This window comes from Dipodomys spectabilis, unplaced genomic scaffold (assembly GCF_019054845.1).
Source record: "Dipodomys spectabilis isolate Male_0828 unplaced genomic scaffold, ASM1905484v1 ptg000298l, whole genome shotgun sequence".
NCBI lineage: Eukaryota > Metazoa > Chordata > Mammalia > Rodentia > Heteromyidae > Dipodomys > Dipodomys spectabilis.
The window spans coordinates 3,608,683-3,630,273 of NW_024870975.1; the positions used below are offsets into that span (position 1 = coordinate 3,608,683).

Genomic DNA, 21,591 nt, shown 5'->3' on the forward strand with positions numbered 1-21,591 from the left:
ACCCATTCTGGGGACAGACTCTAAACTTGTGATGACTGTGAAAGATGCCTCCATTTATTTATGTATCATGTTCTGACACTTAATAATGTATTAATGAAAAATGAGTCAATGTCCTAAATTTTGTGTACAATTTTATAATAGATGTACAAAATGTTATGTGTGTAATAGTACTAAATACAATAAACAATGAATAAGTGAATGAAATAAAAATAAAATAAATACAAAATCAATAACAATAATCCTAATGTGTAATAAACATACATACGTAAGTATATATCATATATTGCACATGTATATAAACATTTTTTCCATTGCAGGGTCTTAATGCAGGCCCTGGGAACTCTAGCCTGAATTTCTTTTCCTCAATGACAGTGAGCTTTGCCTTCACCCATGGTGTAAAAGAGTTATCTGGACGGTAAGATCAAATCCCAGCAATGTCAGAAACACTGGCCCAAGTTCCATGATAGTGACTTAATTTTTTAAATGAAAACAGTTATGTTTATTCAGTTCCATACTGAGCATTAAACAAAAGCAGTGTAGAATTTTGTACAGCTATTTAGACATCTTTCCCTTACCCCCCAAAGTGCTTCTGTGAGCTCTACATTGTTTCTTTTTATATACGTTTTTTATTGTAATAATGATGTACAGGGGGTTACAGTTTTTTGAGCAAGGTAATGAGTACATTTCCTATTGAGCATTGTTGACTCGTCCTTTGTTTTCCCCCTACCATCCTTTCTCTCCCATCTCCACAAATACCTCCCCCTTCCGAGGTCAGTGACTTAATTTTTTTTTTTTTTTGGTTGACACGGGGTTTGAACTCAAGTAGTGGCAACTCTTCACCTTCCCTCACATTGCTACAGATTTACCAAGAACTTGAGTTCAAATCCCAGGCTAGGAAAGAAAACTGGTAGAAATTCCAAACCAGAGAGCTTTATTTCTTTTTTATTTTCATTAAATAATGTAGTTATTTATTTATTTACTTATTTATTTATTCTTTTTCTTTTGCCAACCATGGGCTTGAACTCAGATTGTGGCAACTCTGCCTAAGCCTTGATCTCGCTAGGCTGGGATGCAGCCTCTGGACCAATAGCCAATCCTCGGATCCTAGGCCAAGAGGGCTTGCAGGAAGAAAGAAAAAAAAAAGCGGGACAGCACAAAAAGTAGTGAGCTGCAGAGGGCTGGGGGTTTTATGATTTTTTTTCTTTTTATTATGAAAATACCATACAGAGGGGTTACAATTACATGGGCAAGATAACGAGTACATTTCTTATCAAGCATTGTTGCCTTCCCTTTGTTTCCTCTTCACATCCCTTCCATTACCACCCCCCCCCGCCCACCCCCCACCCAATCCTCCCCCCCACCAAAGTTGTAAAGTTTGATTTCTACATAATGACTTGTACATTTCATTGTTGCTATGGGTCCACCTGTATCCCTATTTAAACAATTTGTTTTTTTCCCTTCCCCTTCACAAATTATACCAACATCAAATAAAGTGAAAGCAAGGGTTTTACTGTGGGGGAGGGACATACAAAGCAATAAAGAAATCATCTTATAAATATGTTAGAAACAATTGCATGAAAGAAAAAAAAAAACATTTGATTACTTATCTTGAAGTTCTTTGCAGGGTTACCATCCTGGTTCTACAGATGCAAAGTGGACCTGACCGGCCATTGCTGAAGGCTGGCAGGCTATCAGGGAAGCCATAGCCCAACCTGTCAACATAGGCCCAGAGCTCAAATCCTTGTCCTGACACCTACCAATGGCGCAAGATCACCAGAGACTCATTCCTATGCATAGAAATACCGACTGAAAGAGTAGTTCGTGCATCGGTCTAGTCTAAAATTGGATGCAGTAATCCTAGGATGCTGATTGATCTTAATTAATAGTTTATTAAGCATGAAAAGAATAATATTACTTCAATGACAGTATATTAAATACCTAAGAGTTGGTAGGAATGTAGTAGATGTCATTCAAGCATAGATAGATGGCTCTGGCACTCTTTAACAATATATATTTATTTGTATATCACCGTCTGCCTATCCATGTATCACTGTTTTGGCCAAACCTGGGGCTCGATCTCAGCACCTAGGAAACACCTGACAGCTACATTGGGTAGAGGCTGCCATGTTCACACTCACTCATTCATGAATTGGGCCTTCTAGGCCCTGAGTTCGGATCCTAGCACTGCCAAAATATATTCTTGAAGTAAGAAGCCAAGTGTGACACATGTTTTCCTTTTCAGGGAGAGACCTGGGTGTCAGAAATGATGGAGAACACATCTATAAAATCTAGATGCTATGTGATAGGATATAAACAATGTAATAAATGGTATAGGTATTATCAGAGTCAATTTAATAAATGGTAAATAAATGAATAAAACAAGAAATAAAATAACCAAACAAAACATGGTATGGACTGAACATCTATGTGGAAGTATAAATCCTACAACACCAAACATGATATGGACTGAACAACTGTATGGAAGTATAAATACTGTCTTTAAAATGTATATAAAAAGTATGTTTTCCAGACCCGAGGCTTGAATTCAGCCACCATACTTGGAGGGTATTGAGGGTAATCCTGCTCACAGACCTTTGTCCTCACTTTGACCCTTTCCCCAATTTGGCCTGATAGGCTGTGAGTTCAAATCCCAACACTGCCAAAATATGAATCCTGATGTGAGAAGCCAATCAGTTGACCTATTTTCCTGTCTTATGAAAGTCCTGGGTCTCAGCTAGGATGGAGAATGCATAGGAAAACCTATAGCCATGGCAATAGGTTGTCATCCATGTAAGCACTGTTATATCTGTCATCATCCTCAGTGAAATACACAATACTTCCATGGATAAGACAGAAAATAAAGAGAAGAGGTACACCAAACGCAAGATGCTGTCAACACATGTATGTCAATATAGATACTGTGTTTAAATAATGAATTTATGACTATCATGGCCCACCCTGGGGATCAATGTCATATCCTGGGAATAGCCTGTCTCCTTAGTTGTTGACAGACTGGTGTGCTCACCTTGACCTATTTGCCGATTGGCTCTGAAATACCAACAATGGAATCGTGGAGTAAGAAGCTGAGTATGAAACTTGTTTTCCTTTTCTCTGAGAGTCCTGGGTGTCAGGCATGATGGAGAACAGGTCTACAAATCTTGATGCCATGTGATAGGATGTCATCAATGTAATAAACGGAATGAGTGTCATCATAGTAAAATCAATAGTAAATAAATGAATAAAACAATAAATACAGGTAACAACCACACCAAACATGTATGGACTGAACATCTATAGGTAATAACAAATCCTATCTTACAATCTATATAAATAGTATGTTTTCCAAGGCTGGGGCTTGAATTCAGGTCTAGTGAACAGGCCTGACTTTCGAATCTTCAATTACGATGAAATTCCCCTTCATCTACAGTGCTGCAGATTCACGCAGACCCTGAGTTCAAATCCAAAGTCTAGCAGAATAACTGGTGTGAATTGCAAGCCAGGGAGCTAATTTTTTTTCCAGAACGGGGCTTGAACTCAGGTCATGGAAACTCTGCCTCAGCTTTGATCACCATAGGCTGAGGTAAAGCAACTGGACCCACAGCTGATCCTGGGATCCTAGATCCCTAGGTTTTGTGGGGAAAGAAATGCACAGAAAAAATGTGACAAGATGGTCTTTTTACGTTTTCTTCCTTTGTGAGGTGACCCTCCTGGGTCTGAATGCCACTGTTGCAAAGGGTACTTCACCTTGCATTGCTGAAGGCTTGCAGACTATAAGCGTAGCCATAAGACCACGTGGAAACATAGGCCCTAATTTCAAATCCCCATCCTGACACCTACCAATGTCAGGAGATACTAAGAGACTCGTTCCCACCCATAGAATTAACAATGGAGTGTTATCAATGTCATGGTTAAATGAGTTGATCGTGAATGATGCTCCTATATAATTAGACAGCATGATTTCAGGAGGGTGAGTGATTTTGTTTAATATTTATGAAGCATCAAAAGAATACTATTACATACAGTAATGCAATAACTTCAGGACACTGATTTAGTTAATAGTTTTTTAAGGATGAAAACAATAACATTAGTTACATGGAGGCATAAAAAATACCCAAGACTTGGTAAGAATGTAGTCTATATAACTGAATATATAGACATCTCTGGCACTCTATAAAGATATATATTTACTAGTGTACTGCCATCTGCATGTCAATCTGTTCTTATTTTTTCAACCCATGGGGCTCAATCTCAAGTTGTGGGAACTGCCTGTCAGTTCAATTTGCCATGGATGGCATGCTGACACTCACCCATTCATTAATTTTGCCTTGTAGGCCATGGTTTCAGATGTCAGCACTTCCAAACAATGAATCATGGAGTAAGAAGCTGATAGTGACACGTTTTCCTTTTCTGTGAATGTTCGGATTGTCCGTTATGAAGTGGAATACATAAACAGATTTATATCCTATGTAATCAATGTAATAAATATTCTATGTGTCATAATAGTTAATAAAATAAACAGTCAATACATGAATAAAAAAAAATATAAAATGAGTAACTACACTGAATTCAATATGGAGTCAACATATGTATATAAATAGAAATCAAATATTTCAAATGTATATGAATAGCATGTTTTCTAGTGCTGGAGACTGAATTCAGGCCTAAGGAACAGACTTGAATTTCTTGACTTCAAGGAGGTGAGCTTCTCCTTTCCACACAGTGAAACAGAATTACCCAGACCATGAGTTCCAATCCCAATCCTGACAGAAAAAATTGCACCTTTATACTATGTGAAGCCCAATTCTTAGATATTTCATTATGCCTCCATTTAATGTATGTGATTGTTTAAATGATAAAGTATTAACTAAAATCGATCAGTGTCCTATAATTGTGTGTAATTTTATCCTAGAATCATCGAAGAACTGCTCATTCAATCATGACATACATCACATTCCACTGGAAATCATATGGATAGGAACGAGTTTCTTAGGATCTCCTGATATTTGGAGGTCGAAGGACCAGGATTTGAACTGTGGACTGCAGCTCCCGCCAATTAAACCCGAGGATAGGGAACTTACCAGTCTGTGCAAGAACATCAGCAAGACCAATGATTAGGCAGGCACCATTGGCTCTCAGCAGTCCTCCTGGATACTTACAAGGCTGTGATAGGAGGATCATGGTCAAAGTCACCCTAGGCAGGAAAGTCCTTGAGACCCAAATTCAGTGCCAACAATGTCAGAAGTAGAGCTGAGTGGCTCCAGTGGTGGAGGGCTAGTCTTGAGCAAAAGAAGTTCACAGACTGTGCCCAGATCTTGAGTTCAAGGTCCAGGACTGGCAACAAACAGTCATACAAAACAATCTGTGCAGCCATCCAGCTAAAGCAGGTCACCCTCTTGTCTCCAACTGAATTGGACAGAGTTCCCTGGGAAAAGGGCTGTGGGAGCCACTGTCATCTTGACTCCACCCATGCTGCCTGCATCACAGGATTCTGGCCACATCCCCATGCTTTCATGTTTTTTTCTGACCAATGTGATATAAGAATTGTGGCCACACCTATACTCCATGCTGCTAGGTAGCACCGGGATTCCCTCTGTTGGTTTACACCATTACCCGCAGTTGAGGAAGGTAGAGGTGGCTGAGTGGTGAGCAAGAGACTCAAGGCTTAGGAGGAGAGGCCTGGCTCAGCTCTGCCATGCCCCGCCCATGCCCTAGCCCCCTTCCCCATTCTGCCCAGTGCCACGTTTCAAACCTGACACTGCCTGCTTGGACCCACGGTGCCTCTCGGAGTCCTCAGGTGATGGCAAGCACCAGGCCGGCTTGTGGTCACGACCTGGTGAGGTCCCGGGTCCTCTGCTCCAGGCCTGAGTGTTTGCCTTGCCACTCCCGTCACTGCTAGACCCACCTGGAGCCGCAGCCAACAGCTTCTCCCAGCAGCACATGAGTGTCCACCTCCCAGGCTTGTACCCTTTGACCCCTGCACCACCTATCCCCTCCCCTTCCGACCCAGACACCCACCTCATCTGTGCCTTATACTCCAGCCCATACTCTGCCACAAATGTGTCCCAGGGGTGGGGGGGGTGTCGACCAGGGGATCCCAAACCCATCCGTAGCAGTCAATGTCCCAGGAAATGGGGAGATGCAGAGATGGGTAAGGAGGGGGCACCACAGGGCCCCTGGCCTGGACCATTGGGAGCAACATAGCCACTCATCTGCACCCTTCCTCTCCCTGGTGGGACATGGTGGCTTTAGTCAGAGGTGGGGAACAGCACCTCCACACCTGCTTTCTAGGGTCTTTTCCTTTTTGCTGCTGGTGGGGGGTGTTGGGTGCAGAAGATAGGTCTTCCTTGCTGTGTGAGCCCTTGTCCTCTGTGCTCAGTCATGCTTTCACCTGAAGAGGATACAATTAAAGCCCAGTTGGGAGGTGAGGGTGCTGGGGGTCAGATAGAAGGTGATTATCTGGGAAGAACACCACCCAACACACACACATACACCCAGCCTGCTCCTTTCCTCAGTTGTCAACAGTTCTCACAGGGTGATCACATTTCCCAGCTCTGCCAGCTTCTTCTGGTGGTCCCAGTCCATCTGGTCTCCTTGTCCTTCCCAAGAATCCGCCAAGTGGCCCAGAAGCATATATGCTGGAAGTAGGGAGTAAGTCCATATATGTAGACTTTAGGACCCCATCCATTTCCCCAACACTGCCCCCACCTCAGGTAAGACACTCATTTGGGTACACCATGACTCTGTGCTTGTTTTGTCTCCTGGCTCTGAGGAGCAACCTGTCTCAGGACACCTTTACCCAGCTTCCTGGCCTAGGGTTTTGTGAATGGGGTGTCAATGTTCTGGCCCTGGAGAAAAGGAGAGGCAGGGTGGTGCTGAGTCATTAGAACGGTGTTCTTGAGTAGAAGCCCCTGATTCTTCCAAGGGAACCCGGTGCTCCAGCTTGCACATTGTACTAAATGAAGAACCAACAAACTCTGGAGAAGCACTGCTCTGAGTCTGTCTGTGTGTGTATATGTGTGTGTGTGTGTGTGTGTGTGTGTGTGTGCGCGCGCGCGCGCGTGCGCGTGCATGAGAGAGCTAGAGAGAGAGGAGAGAGGGGAGAGGGAAAGAGAGAGAGAGAGAGATCATCTTCCTCCTTGTACAGCCTGACTGTGCTCAGATGAGTGATCATTTGGAAAATTGCAGGTGCTGCATGGACGAGTCTGTGTGTGTGTGTGTGTGTGTGTGTGTGTGTGTAGAAGTGGGTTGAAACAAGGAAGCTGGGTCCTTTGGTAACTTCTGCCTGCTATCTTTGGGGGGGGGGTGAATGGGCTTCACAGCTGAGGTCTGGGGGCCTGGAATAGTGAGAGGCTTGAAGTGGACCCACCATTGTTAAATTATAAGAACAAGGGATCTCTGTGTCCTGGAGCTGTGTACTCTCTTGGGCCTGGTTAGTGTCAGTGGGAGCTTGGGAGGACCTGGGAGTGTGGCCCACAGGGGTGGCTTCCTAGGGGGACAGAGAGTGTGGTCAGCACTTAGCAAAGATGTGAGCCCTGCTAGTATGGAGTGCAACAGCATAGGTTAGACTCCAGGTTTTCTCATCATGACCTTTGCAAGGCCAATCTTATTTTAAATCTTGTGCTGTGATCTTCAGATCTCAGCCACCTGAGTAGTTAGGATTGTAGGCATGAGCCTCTGGCACCAGACCTCTGATTCTTTTTGGTATATTAGGGTTTGAACTCAAGTCCTTAGGCTTGTCAGTCAGGTTTTCTACCATGCCTTTCTGTTTTGGGCATTTCTGAGATAGAGACTCAATTTGTAATCAGGCTGGGCTGGATCACGGTCTTCCTATCTATGAGAGGCATGCACCACCAGGAGTGGTTGTCTGTAGTTGGGATGGTAGACATATAGTGCCATGCTCAGTCTAAGCTGATGCTTACATGATTGTCCCAAACTCTCAGTCTACAGCAACCGATACTTGACCACAGGTAAAGCTTTGGGTTGGGCCTCCACCATTGGACCTCAGTCTCCTCATGGGACAGTTGTGAGAAATCAAGGGATTAATACAGAGGGATCTCTTGAGCAGGTCCAGGCACAGAGGGAGAGGCTGTCAGATATGGTTCTCGCCAATTCTCTGAACATATAACAGGAAGATAACCCAGAAAAGGCTCAGATGGGGCCTGTTATTAGTCATGAGACAGTTATGGGATTATGAAACAGAACATGGCTCTCTTTCATCCTTACCCTATTCCCATGAGGGAGGGGATCCTTCACTGTGTTCAGTTTTGCAGCTAAGGAAGACGAGGCCTGGAGAAGCCAGGTGACCAACTCATGACCTATTCAGTCCACTTCTTGTCAGTCGTGGGACTTGAACTCTGCACCTGGGTGTTACTCCCAAGCTCCTAAGCTCAAGGCTAGAGCTCTACCACTTGAGCCACAGTGCCACTTCCTGTTTTCTGGTGGTTCTTTGGAGCTAAGGGTCTCATGGATGTTCCTTCCCCGGCTGGCTATGAACCATGTTTGTCATATCTCAGCCTCCTGTTTAGTTAGGATTATTGTCCTGAGCCACCAGCACCGGCTTAAATGTAATTCTGACTTTCTCTCTCTCACACACAGGAACTGGTTGAATGGGTGCTGGAAGAGGTGGCCCAGAGTCCCCATGTGGCTGGAACCCTAGGTGGTCATCTCATTCTGGAGGTAGGCTGGGGGTCAGCCTGTTGAACCAGCTCCATGAGGTAAGCCTCCCTGTGCCCTGGCTAGACAGTGACCATTATTATTTAGTTAGTATTATTTTCTATGTCCTTTTCTAGCACCAGGCCAAAAATATGATACATAATTATGGAATGAAAATGTAATACCATCTTTTTTTGCAGGGGGTGGGGGAGTTCCAGTCGTGGGGCCTGAACTCTGGGCCTGGGCACTGTCCCTCAGCTCTTCAGCTCAAGGTTAGCGCTCTACAACTTGAGCCACAGCACCACTTCTGGCTTTTTTCTTTTTGCTTATGTGGTGCTGAAGAATCGAACCCAGGGCCTCACACATGCAAGGCAAGTGCTCTACCACTGAGCCACCTTCCCAGCCCTGTAATACCATCTTAATAAAGTCATTTAGGGCTCTAGCCATGTGGCTTCATGGTACAGTGATTGCCTAGCTGCATGAAAACCTGGGTTCAATTCCTCAGTACCACATAAACAGAAAAAGAAACACTGGAAGTGGTGCTATGCCTCAAGTGGTAGAGTGCTAACCTTGAGAAAAATAAAAGAAGCACAGGAATAATTACCTAGCTTTGAGTTTAAGCCCCAGAACTACAGGACTGGCAAAAAACCAAACACTTAGTTAGTAAATGCAAAGTAAGCCATACTTGGAATATATAATTGCTCCTTCCATACTGATACCTGACAATAGTACCTCATTCATGTACTTTACCTACATTAGTATACTGTATTGACAAAAAGTTTTGTTCAATAGGTCACAGAAATTAATGCCAGGAATGTGTTTATATGTCAAATGAAGTTTAATTCTGAAAATTCAAAGATTCCAGACTTTTGAGTGGTCACTGCTAATAACAATGAGAAGGGTAGTCCAAGTCACATTTGGAAAACTTTTTGGTCAGTCATGGCACCAAAAAGGAAGAGGCTAATTAACAGTTGTGACAAGAGAAGGACTAATTCCAGATGGAAGGAACAAATGATAGTAACTAAGGTATACCAGAAACCGTTCTAGGGAACCATTTTTGGTTATTGAAGAACTACTTATCAACTAGGATTATTCCTTATTGCCTTTAGCATTCTAAATCTTGTGCTAGTTCTTAATCTCTGTGTGATAAATGTATCTCCTTCTACGCAGTTTTTTCATACCTGATCTCTGTTGCTTTCTAAAATTCTGTCTTTCTCTATTTCTCTATGAACACTTCCTGATACTACATATACCTACACAGATGGAAGACGATACTAATGTAAAGGTCCCATAGCTCATGAGTCATTAATGTAACAACATGGAAAAGGAGGAGTTATTTATTGCTAACTCAATTTTTCTGAAAAGCTGCAAGGTCATCATTTGATTCAAATTACCATTCTTTGTCTACATAGTGTCATTAAGTGCACTAAATGGAAATATGAGCTGAGTGGTGGTGGGTCACGTCTATAATCCTAGCTACTCAGGAGGTTGAGACCAGAGGATTATGGTTCAAAGCCATCCTGGTCAGGAAAGTCTGTGAGACTCATCTTCAATTAGCCACTAGAAACCCAGAAGTTGTGCTGTATCTAAAGTGGTAGAGCTCTGAACTTGAGCTGAATAGCTGAGGGACAGTGCCCAGGATCAGAGTTCAAGCCCCATGACCGACAAAAAGTGCAAATATTACTTTAAGTTGCCCCAAAAGGCACAACAAGGTCAACAGTAATCTTCAAATCAGAAAAAAATTCCAAAATGATTCAGTACACCTACTTTTCCTGAGTTATTTAAATTATGGCTTCTTAGCTGGACATATTCTCTTCTTTTAAAAATTGTCAAATATTAGCTTTAGAATAAACTTCACCTACTATTTCTTGGTTCAAAACAGAAGTTTTGATACAGTTGATGTCACTTGGCTTTTTACTATCTCAGTTCAAAGCCAACCAAGGCAGGAGTGTCTGTCAAACTCTTATCTTAAACACAAGAAAAGCCAGAAGTGGGGTTTTGGCTCAAGCAGTAGAGTACTAGCTTTGGGGGCAGGTGAGCAGGAAGACAATTGTTCAGGGACACGGTCCAGCATCTGGGTTCAAGCCCCAGAACCAGCACAACTAAACAAACAAGCAAACAAAAAACTCCAGGTCTTTCTTTAGGACCCTCCTTAAAGGAGTACTGGTCTTAGAAGAGCCTGCTATTGCTCATTATACTCACTGGACCTAGCTTTTTTGTAATCCTTATTGCTATGGAGTAATCAGGACCAGAGTAAAGGAATGGATAACTGACTCCTGCAACAGAAGAATCATCTTAAGCATGAAATATCCATCCATAAAACACTTTAAAACCCCCATGTCTTTGTTTATTTGCAGTAGAACACTTTTAAAACAACGTTATTTCCTTTTGTCCTATGCTTGCCCTCAAATGGACCATTATTTCCTTTTGTAATACTCTCAACCAGAAGTTTACAGACAAGTTTTATATGAGTAAGGAACACACTCAAAAAAGTCAGGGACAGAGTTTCCTTCAGGCCTTGGATTCTTTTTTGTACAGTAAAAAGGAAAGCACAAGTTAAGTTGAACTTTGTCATTCTTCTATGTTCAATTCCATTCCTGTGATCAGTTTCCATATCCAGTAATAGTTACTTCCAGTCACAATCAATGATGGTGCTTGAGGTATAATGAATGTTTTCTGTCTTCACTGAAATAGCACAAGGAAATCTTTGGACATGTGGTAGCAAGTATTCCAGAGACAACTTAGTAAAGAGAAAATATAAATTTTAAATTCCTTATAAGTACATTATCCAAGAGTACATTGAGTTCAAACTTCATAAGTGCTCCATAAATTAAGGTGAATTTTAAATGGGAAAAAAGTTCTCAGATCATTTTTTGTGAGTGTATATGTTGTGCATTATTTCCCAAGTGTACATGAGTTAACAGTAAGAGAAAAATTAGCAATAATAGGAGAAAGAGGATTTCTGTGTTTTAGTGTTCAATACAATATAGAAGACTCTACAAAAAAGACAACATTGAAACAATAAAGCCAAGTCCAGTATGTAGATTTATAGAAGTGTCATAGAGAAAGCATTACTCCCAAGTTGAACATGAATATGAGGCCACTCCCTTTCTAAATCACCCTTGCTAAACATGAAAATTTGTAAAAAGTAGAATGGAAGAATGATTCTGGTTCCATTCAAGTCAGATGTAGGAGAATGGACTTAACTGGAAAAAAAAAAGTCCATCTTGAGAGAGCAGGGATTACACTAGCCATACCTTTTCTTATATATTTTATGTTTTTGTTGGTTGTGGCACGTGAACCCTGGGTGCTGTCTCTCTGCTTTTCAGCTCCAGGCTAGTGCTCTACCACTTGAGCGACAGTGCCCCTTCCAGTTTTCTGGTAGTTAATTGGAGAAAAGAGTCTCGAGGACTTTCCTACTGGGGCTGGCTTTGAATCTCAATCCTCAGATCTCACCGCCACCCAGCTTAAGATCACATTTCTAACAGTATACACTCAGGATATGTAATGTGTATGTAATGTGTATGTGAATTCTTGAGTTAAAAATCTGGGCTACCACTTAAACTTAAATGTTTGTAGTTTAAAAGTAGATGCTTCTAGAAAAATAAACCTAAGAATTTAAAGGGGTCTGGGTAGTTCAGTTTGCATCCATCATGGGCAGAACAGTCTTTGAGACACTATCAATAATTAACCAGATAAAGCTGCATTGGAAGAATGGTTCAAGTGATGGAATAACGGTCATGATAAAGATTGCTGGATAAGACCTTGAGGCTTTTGCATACATACATACAAATATACACATACACACAGAGGCACTTATTTGTGCACACACGAATACACAAATAAAAACTGTCAGAATATATAAGAAAGTTAGAAACAATAGAAAATATGTCCTGAGTAAGACTAGAATCAGTTGATAAATTTTATTATTAGAAAGTATTAGAAAGTCCTCAAGTGAACTATCTTCAAAAAAGTTTAAGATTATTGCTAAGTTAGGGACCAGAGGTAGTAAGAAAGTCAAGTATATCATTATTAAAGGGATCAGATCCATGGAGGAATGAATCAGAGTCCACAGCAGGTGCATCTGAAAATGTTCATATCTTGTGTCAAATGTTAGAACATCTTTGAAAATAGTACATAAATAGTCTTGGCAGTCATTGTATGGATAAGATCTTCATAGAAGTTGAGAATTGCTTAATTTCTAGATTTTAATAAACCAACAAACTATGGCAGGGCAATGTGATACAGGCCTGGAATTGTTGCACTCAGAATAAGACAGGATATTATTGAGTGGAATTACATAGTGATACCTTCCCTGGACCAGGTAGTAAAATTTTGTCTCAATAATACAAACCAAATAACAAGAAAGGAATACACAGTTGTAAGTTTGGGCTAATTTTGTCATTATGTTTTGAGAAGTCAAGTTTCCTATTGAAATGCAACTCATATATAATCCTCAATTGTGTTTTAAATGCTGTCTTCATTACAGAACATTCCTAGATACAAAGTAGCTCATGATTCCCATCCAAAATTTGAAAAAGTAAGTAAGCATCCTTCTGCTGGTTTCCAAAGAAATTATAAAGGTTTACAAAACTTAAGCCTGGAGAAATAGAAAACTTTGTCAAATATAGGACTTTGTGGACCTTGCTAAATTAGAATTTATTTTCAAAATAAGTATTTTGTTTTTGTTTGTAATTCCATATTCTATATGATACTACAAAATTCTTTTTAAGTAGAGGGTTTAATTAACAAATTCACAAATTATTCTAACATTCTATTTGCCTAGAATATTCTTTCAAGAAAGTTAGAACTTAGTTAACAGATAATTCCAACTGTTCATGTATCAAATGATAATGTGAATAATGTAGACAGAGTTGCCAACAAACGGATTATATTATTTATAAATTTAGAAAAAGAGCAATTTTTTGAGGGTGTGGTATAACATGGTCTGAAGAGAATAATTGTGTGATAACTTGTTTCTTCTATCTATATGTAACACAGGAAGAAATTTCCTTAATTACGTGCCTCTGTAGACAATGATAAAAATGCTAGGTTTGGGGTTCGTTTTTATTTCTGTATTTGTTTTACTGGTTTGTCCTAGGGCTTGAACTCTGGTCCTGGACATTGTCTCTGAGCTCAAGATTCGTGCCCTACCACTTAAACCTCAGTGCCACTTGTGTCTGTCTTTTTCTGAGAAGTTTATTGGAGATAAGAATGTCAGCAACATTCCTGCCCTGGTGGGCTTTGAATCGTAATCTTCTGATCTTAGCATCCTGAATATCCATAATAGTTAAAAAATATATAAATAATATTTTCAAGTGTTCTGATCTCAAGAATACCATTGGGGTAAAAATGATGCAGCCCAGTTTATTGGGGTTCTTTCCAAAACAATGAGGACATCACATTAGCAGAGGTGTAGTATTTTTTACAATAAAGAAAAGCTATTCATGATGTGAAATAAGGGAATTTTCAGGTGTACCTTACAAGTTGGAATTTGTTGGGCTAGGATGACTTTATGGCATAAATGTTGGGATTGCTTACTCTTGAATAATTATCACAGATGCTTCATAGTTTTATGCTCTACCAATTGTGGTTATTTTTCTTTTGACTTCTCAATCTGTAACACCTCATTGGAAACTGCATCTATTGAAGAATTACATAACATGCAAACAGGTATTGTTTTGAATTTCTCAGGTATGGAACGGTCAGAATTTGAAAATGAGTAGTTATTAGTCATAGGAATTTTGAAGAACACATATATTCTGTTCTCTTAACAACTTATTTACTTTTAAAAGTTATGGGTTTCCATAGAATTAAACTTTTTTCGGTTTTATGTGTGTAAAAGTACTAAATTTATTCTTTTTTCAAAATATTGGCAAGTATATTGTGACAATATTGTCTAGCTGGATAACATTCGAGTTGATGACCCTCTGATAAAGAAGGAGTAATTAATTCAAATTAGATGCCAAAGAGTAATGATTTTTAAAAGTTACTATATAAATAATAACACTATACAAATACAGTGAAATTTTATTTTATGCAGCTTACTTTTTAAATTTAATTTTATTGTCAAAGTGATGTACAGTGGGGTTACAGTAACTGTAAGGTAGTGAATAAATAACTTTTTAAATTTGTTATCCCCTCCCTCATTTTTCTAACAATTTTTCTCACCTCAATACCCCTCACTAGTTGTAATGTATATTTCCAACATATTGTCTTGTGAGTATTACTAATGCATTGGTTTGCACTTTGTCCTTTGTGTCGCCATTTTCTTGTTCCTCTTCCCTTCCCTAATTAAGATAAATGTATACACAATGCACAGGGTACAAAGTCAAATACAGCAAGGGATAAACCATAGGGGAAAACCCAAAGAATATAGAAATCACTTAATACATTTAAAACAACAACTGCAAATAAAAATCTCTGATTCCATATCTTAGAGTTAATTTTGCTCAGTATCATCTTATATGGTCATATGTATGCATAACAAAGCCACTGGAAAATATTAGTTGCATGGACACTATATTGTGAAAACAACATGGTAACTGTTTTTGATGGTCAAGGTGGAATTAGGATTGGTGAATTCGTGGTTCTGATAAAGGAATTTCAAAAGAGTTTTAAAATTGTGACAGGTAAATTTTAATTTTTAACAACTTAGCTTATGAAGAAAATTTAAAATTGCCTGGGAAAATAGGCTTTCGTGCAAAGAAATCCATGGAGACTTAGTGGAGAGGAAGCAATGTGGGTGAAGATGGCTCATTTTCACACTAAACAAACAAACTTAAGAAACCTTCCTATAAATCCTGTAAGTTTCCGTGAGAATTGTCCTTACCCGGGAAATATACTCTCACTGTGTGAAACAAGGTTGTAGTGGAATTTAAATTCAAAGTTCTTAAAAAAAAAAAGAAATCAAAATTTGTGAATTGGCCTTTACTTAACAAACAGTAATTCTTTGAAAAAGATAATTTGGGTCAAAATATTTAGGGACAAATTGCCCTCCACAATGAAAGAAGGCATTGGGCTTACACATTTCTGTTTATAATACTTTCCATGAGGTCTTTGCATGTGAAGCACTGAAACACATAAAAAAATCTGATTAGATACTTCACACCAGTGATTTCACATTTCAAAGTGGCTCACAAAAATAATACCCTTATTATCATGAGATAGTGAAAACGTCTCTTAGTACAAAAGCCTAAAAGTTTGGGGGTCACAAAATAATTGAGCAAATGGAAAAGCTTAGAAAACAGTGTTCTTAGAAGCCCTAGCTAAGTGTATTGGCTTCATCAGTGGAGGGAGATCAAAACTTTTTGATATAGATTGTCTTAATACTTGTGCTACCTAAAGTGATTTTCTAGAGCCAATTTGGCTCACTACAATGCAGAACTGATTGAATGGAATATCAAAATAAATTCCACATCCAAATGATGCAACTTAAAAGAGTTTTAAAGGAGAAACCATGAAGGTTTAGCAGTGGGGAAGGCCTTATAGTGCTTCAGCTTCACTAGACTTGAAGCCAAGAAGCTGTGATTAATTGGATATCAGGCAAGAGTTAAGAGGACATAGAAGTAGAACGTGCAAGCATTGTCCTTTGTAACAGACACTGTCATCCAAGGCATGGGTGATTTAACTCTATTCTCCCCCATTCATCTTGTTGAGCAAATGCAAGACTAAGAGAAAAATAATCTATTGAAATAATTTTGCAAAAATGACTTCGCTGTTCCTGATATGATATCTAAGGAGAATCTAAAGAGAGAAGATAAAATGGAGTATTCTTCAGTTTCCCCTAAGTATCTTGTTAGCAAAATATAACTTTGAGTTAGAAGTGATTGAACCAAAAAGTGTTGGAGTACTTATTTTTGTTGGCACTTTAGACACAGAAGATTTTCAAGGTAAAAGAAAAAAGAATAGCCATATATTTGTGATCACAGATTCTTGGACTGGTTTTATGGAGACAAAGTTTTACATTAGAGTTTGTCCTGATTAACATAAATGTTAGGTTTTCATGGCAACAAGTGCAAGGGGAAGTTTATTGGACCTGCTTGAATAAGTAAGCAGCATGATAGAAAAAAATGGGGGCTGGGAAGTTGGCTCTGTGGTAGAGCGCTTGCCTTGCATGCCTGAAGCCCTGGGTTCGATTCCTCAGCACCACATAAGCAAAAAGAAAAAAGCTGGAAGTGGCGATGTGGCTCAAGTGGTAGAGTGCTAGCCTTGAGCTGAAGATCTTAGGGATAGCACCCAGGCCCGAGCTTAGGCTCCACAACCGGACCCCCCCCCAAAAAAAAGATGTAAAATAAATACACAATAAATAATATAGTAGGTTTAGGAAGGTTGCTCAATAGTTTAGTGCTTACTTTGCATGCATGAGGGCCTGGGTTCAATTCCTCAGCACCACATAAGCAGAAAAAAAAAAGCCAAAAGTGGCACTGTGGCTCCAGTGGTGGATTGCTATTCTTGAACTGAATAGCTGAGGGACAGTGCCTAAGCCCAGACTTCAGGCCCCATGACCAACAAAAACAAACAAATAAATGGGTCCTGGAAGGTGGCTCAGTGGTAGAGCGCTTGCCTTGCATTCATGAGGCCCTGGGTTCGATTCCTCAGCACCACATAAGTAAAAAGAAAAAAGCCGGAAGTAGTGCTGTGGCTCAAGTGGTAGAGTGCTTGCCTTGAGGTGAAGAGCTCAGGGACAGCGTTCAGGCTCAGAGTTTAAGCCCCACCACCGACAAAAAAGAAAAGAAAAGAAAAGAAAAAAATTGAAAATAATATTTAGTGAATTACTTTGACCAATTACTTCGTCAGTACAAAGAAGGAAATATATAATTCAAAATCATTGACTTAAAAGTATGAAGAGAGAGTAGTGAAGAGAGATGAAAGAAAACATAGAGAATTGTTTTCTCTCCAGTGTAGTAACGGGTCCTTGATCTTGTTTATTTCATTCTATCTTCACAAGCTATCAAGTATGTCTCAGTACTGGAGTGTCCACTTCAGACAAAGAGAACTCGCAGAAGAAAGATAGTATTTGCAGCAGATGTAGGTGATTTATAACTTTAGACAATCTATTTAAATCTGTTCAAAATTCTCACCTACCGTAAACTTCCCTCTTTGAATATCTTTGTTTGCTTTTCCCAAAACTGCCTTCCATTAACAGCTTAAATTTTTGAGAGGTCATGCTCATACTCTCTAAAGATTGCTCTTTGGTTGTGATTTTTGTGTGTTCTTTAACTGAATTTCAAAAGGTTGTGCAAGTGTGTTACAATTAAATATGTCCATTTAATTGTCCAATGCCCCTGGATCAGATTCACTCCTTCTATCATTGTCAATCAACCCCTTCTCCAAGATTTATTTCAGATTTACCACTTCCTTTATCATATGTGTACATTGACTATTCTAGCTGTACTTGTCCCTTGTTCCATTTTTCATTCATTCTATGTCTTTACTATTATTCCTCTCTGCTTTCAACTTCCTGATAATCGTTCTGTTAAACTGTCTGTTAATATTTTGAAAGGTTTGTTTTCATTCTTTGGAGATTCAATCCTGTATATACTTGAACTTAAGTCAACTTACATTTCCATAATTTGTTCATCTGCAATAATAATGTGCAAGACTGGAGATGTGAAGCCCCTAGACTTGATTTTATTCTCATTCATTTGAAAGATTAATCTTTAGTCAACAAGAAAGTTTAAAAATGGCTTAGAATGTATTCCTATCAGTTTTTATAAATGTCTATGTACAATGGTGTGTGATTATTTTACTTTCTATGGGATAATATTTTCTACTACCTATAAGTTTTGGAAAAAGAAGAAAATTAAAATTTACTACTATAGAGGAATGTGATAGAAATAGAAGACAGATTTTATGTTTGTCACATCTCTGATGAGTATCTATATTCAAGACTTACTATGTTAGACTTATAGGGAAAACATAAAACAACGTATGATAAGGCAACTCTTTATGGCTTTTTAAAATGTACCTTATTAAGTGATGAAATTTACATTATTAGTTTATGTTTGCGTTTGAAATTTGGGAGGTTGATCTATTTAACATATATCTGGAAGGCACCTACTGAACAACACAAATGGTGGGTGGTATTATTTCTACACTTTAATGAGTGGTTGAAACAATGGCATTAGTGTTGGGTAAATAAATCAACTCTATTGTAACTTGCTCCCTACACTTGAAAAGCTTATAATGTCACTGAGTATCATCTATTTGTCAAATGTTATTTTGGCGATTGTGATATTTAAAAGTTTATTTGAAAAAAAATACACTTTTAGGAGATTAAATGTTTTGAGAATGACAACATTTTATACCACAGAACCAAGTTTTACTGGAGTACCAAAGTTTTGAAGCACTAAGGATCTTCACAATTAATGTTTTTCTGGATTACATTTGACCTCTAAGTCAAGTTTTCCGGGCCTATTTAGACCAATTACAGATCTATTTTTCCAGGTAATATTTTCTGGGCCCACTAATGCTGGACTGAAATCTTTCATTAATCATTAGGGGAGGGGTATTAAAAATAATTTTGCGACACTTTGTGATGTTGTTCTCTGATATGGTCTGGTCATCTGTAAATTGAAAATTTGAATTACAGTACTTTCTCTCAGATTTTATGATCTCATCCTTCATTTTAAGTTCCCTTGCATTTCACAATTGCTTACTGCTAATTCCTTCTTCTCAAAGAATTGAGGCCCTAAAATATTATAGGAAATGAGAAATTAAGATGGGTCTTCAATTACATTCTGTTGGCATGTTGTATGGGCCTAGGTGAGAAGTCTTGCACCTGTTATCTGATGATGCAGGTAACTGGGACCTGGGATCCTAGGACCCATGGGTCCTGCAGAAGAATAATATCTTTTAGAGATCATATCAGCAAAATTTGGGTATAATCAGTAGGAATGCTTCAGAAATATGGAGAAAAACATTTTGGGACCAGCGAGTTAAAACCATGAACAGGGCAGCAGAATAAAATCCCTTATAGATTAGAGGAAAACAACATTTTTTTACCATGTGAATTCAGAAGACCAAGAACACTTAGAAGGTATCACAAGATTATACTCAAGACATTACATCGATACTTTTTATATTCCGATATATATTCTAAACCTAATTATTTTTTTTTATTTTATTTATTTTTTTGGGGGGGTGTTCCGGTCGTGGGGCCTGAACTCTGGGCCTGGGTGCTGTCCCTCAGCTCTTCAGCTCAAGGCTAGCGGTCAAACCACTTGAGCCACAGCGCCACTTCTGGCTTTTTTCTTTTTGCTTATGTGGTGATGAGGAATCGAATCCAGGGCCTCAGTTATGCAAGGCAAGCGCTCTACCACTGAGCCACCTTCCCAGCCCTAAACCTAATTATTTATATTCCAATTCTATTCATTGGAATAAATAATTATCAATTTATTTATCAAATTATCAATTAATTCTAGTAAGTTTCACTGTGTGAAATATAAAATCAGCAAATATAAAATAAAATATATATCTATGTATAATATAATAAAAAAACAGCACATGTTTTACATTGTTCTGTGGTGGTTATGGTATTAAAGACAACTTTGTTTTAAAGTAATATTGCATTATCTCTACCACAGTATTTCGTAGAGCTAGACCTAAAGTTTTACCATTTGTGGATTTACAGTCTGGAGACAAGAGGAAACACTGTGATTAAAGCATTACTAATTTAAGGCCTAATATCGAGGAGAAACACATGGACTTCTCCTGGAGCTATGGAAATATTTGTTGATAGAAAGACAGTAGTGTAAGTTCCTTCCTGGTTGGAAGGTAGACAGACCATGACATTAGGTAATCATGCATGTGAACAATTTTTCACCTTCTTGGCTTTAGCTACTTTTGAAATGGTAGGTATCATAAACAATTATATTTTGATAAAATACCTTCTGGTCTGAACAGTTCTGTCTGAACTGTTCATCTCTCTATGATCCCTTGTAACTAAGATTAGTTTTCTTCCAGTAAGACAAAGTATGATTTCAGGGTAAGATATTCTGCTTGGTCTGTTCCTACATGGAAGAAGGTTAAAGGGTCAGGTAGACATTTGTGCCAGTAAGACCTCATTTGAGAAATTTTAAGCTGGAGAAGTTTAGAAGTAGCTCTTAAGCAAGGTTTACTTTGGATCCATTAGCACAACAAAGCTAACTCAGCTGGACAAATAAGTACTTGAAAAAGCCATCACTTTTGGACCTAGCTATAAATGCTTCAAAGTATGATCAAATCTAAAATGAAAAAGACTTAAAATAGTCAGTGACAAAAAAATTGCAAATGTGAGCAACCGACGAAACAATATAATTTTTCCACTATATACACAATTTTAGGAAAAAACGATCAATAGTATTGTTAGGAACAATAAGGTTTCCTTGTTACAAATAGGCACGCAAAGATATAAGCCTATATGAAGATTGCATCATTAACTACTTAAATTTAGAGGATACTACATGCTTCAGCAGCACGTCTACACAAATTAAAACAATACAGAGATTAACATGGCACTTGCACAAGGATGAAATGAAAATTTGTATAGTATTCCATATTTTTCATTCTTCAGATGCAAGAAATGAAAAGCAGTTGTTAAAAAGTTGATTACATAATTACAAGAGTAACAATACATGTAAGTCCTAGAATTAAAGGTTAGTTTCATATCAGTGTATTAAATCTTCACCTCAGAAATGCCTTTACATAGCATAACCTTTACAAAACTTTTGAAATTAGTTAAATTCTCATTTTATCCCAAATACTAGTATAAGGACGTAGAAAAAAAAAAGGAATCTTTAACTTTATATATGGAATGCAATCTTACAGGACACATTTATTAATGAACCTATGTATTACAAAACAATGTAGAATTCAAATTATATCTAGGAGAGAATGAAATAGATTATGGATATTATGCAAACACAGAATATAGAGTATTTTAAAATATCCTTTTTC

General features: G+C 38.6%; 1 pseudogene; it reads left to right on the forward strand.

Moving 5' to 3' along the window:
• Positions 1-21,098: 21,098 nt before the first annotated feature.
• LOC122127292 lies at positions 21,099-21,198 on the forward strand (annotated as a pseudogene).
• The last annotated feature ends 393 nt before the right edge of the window (positions 21,199-21,591 follow it).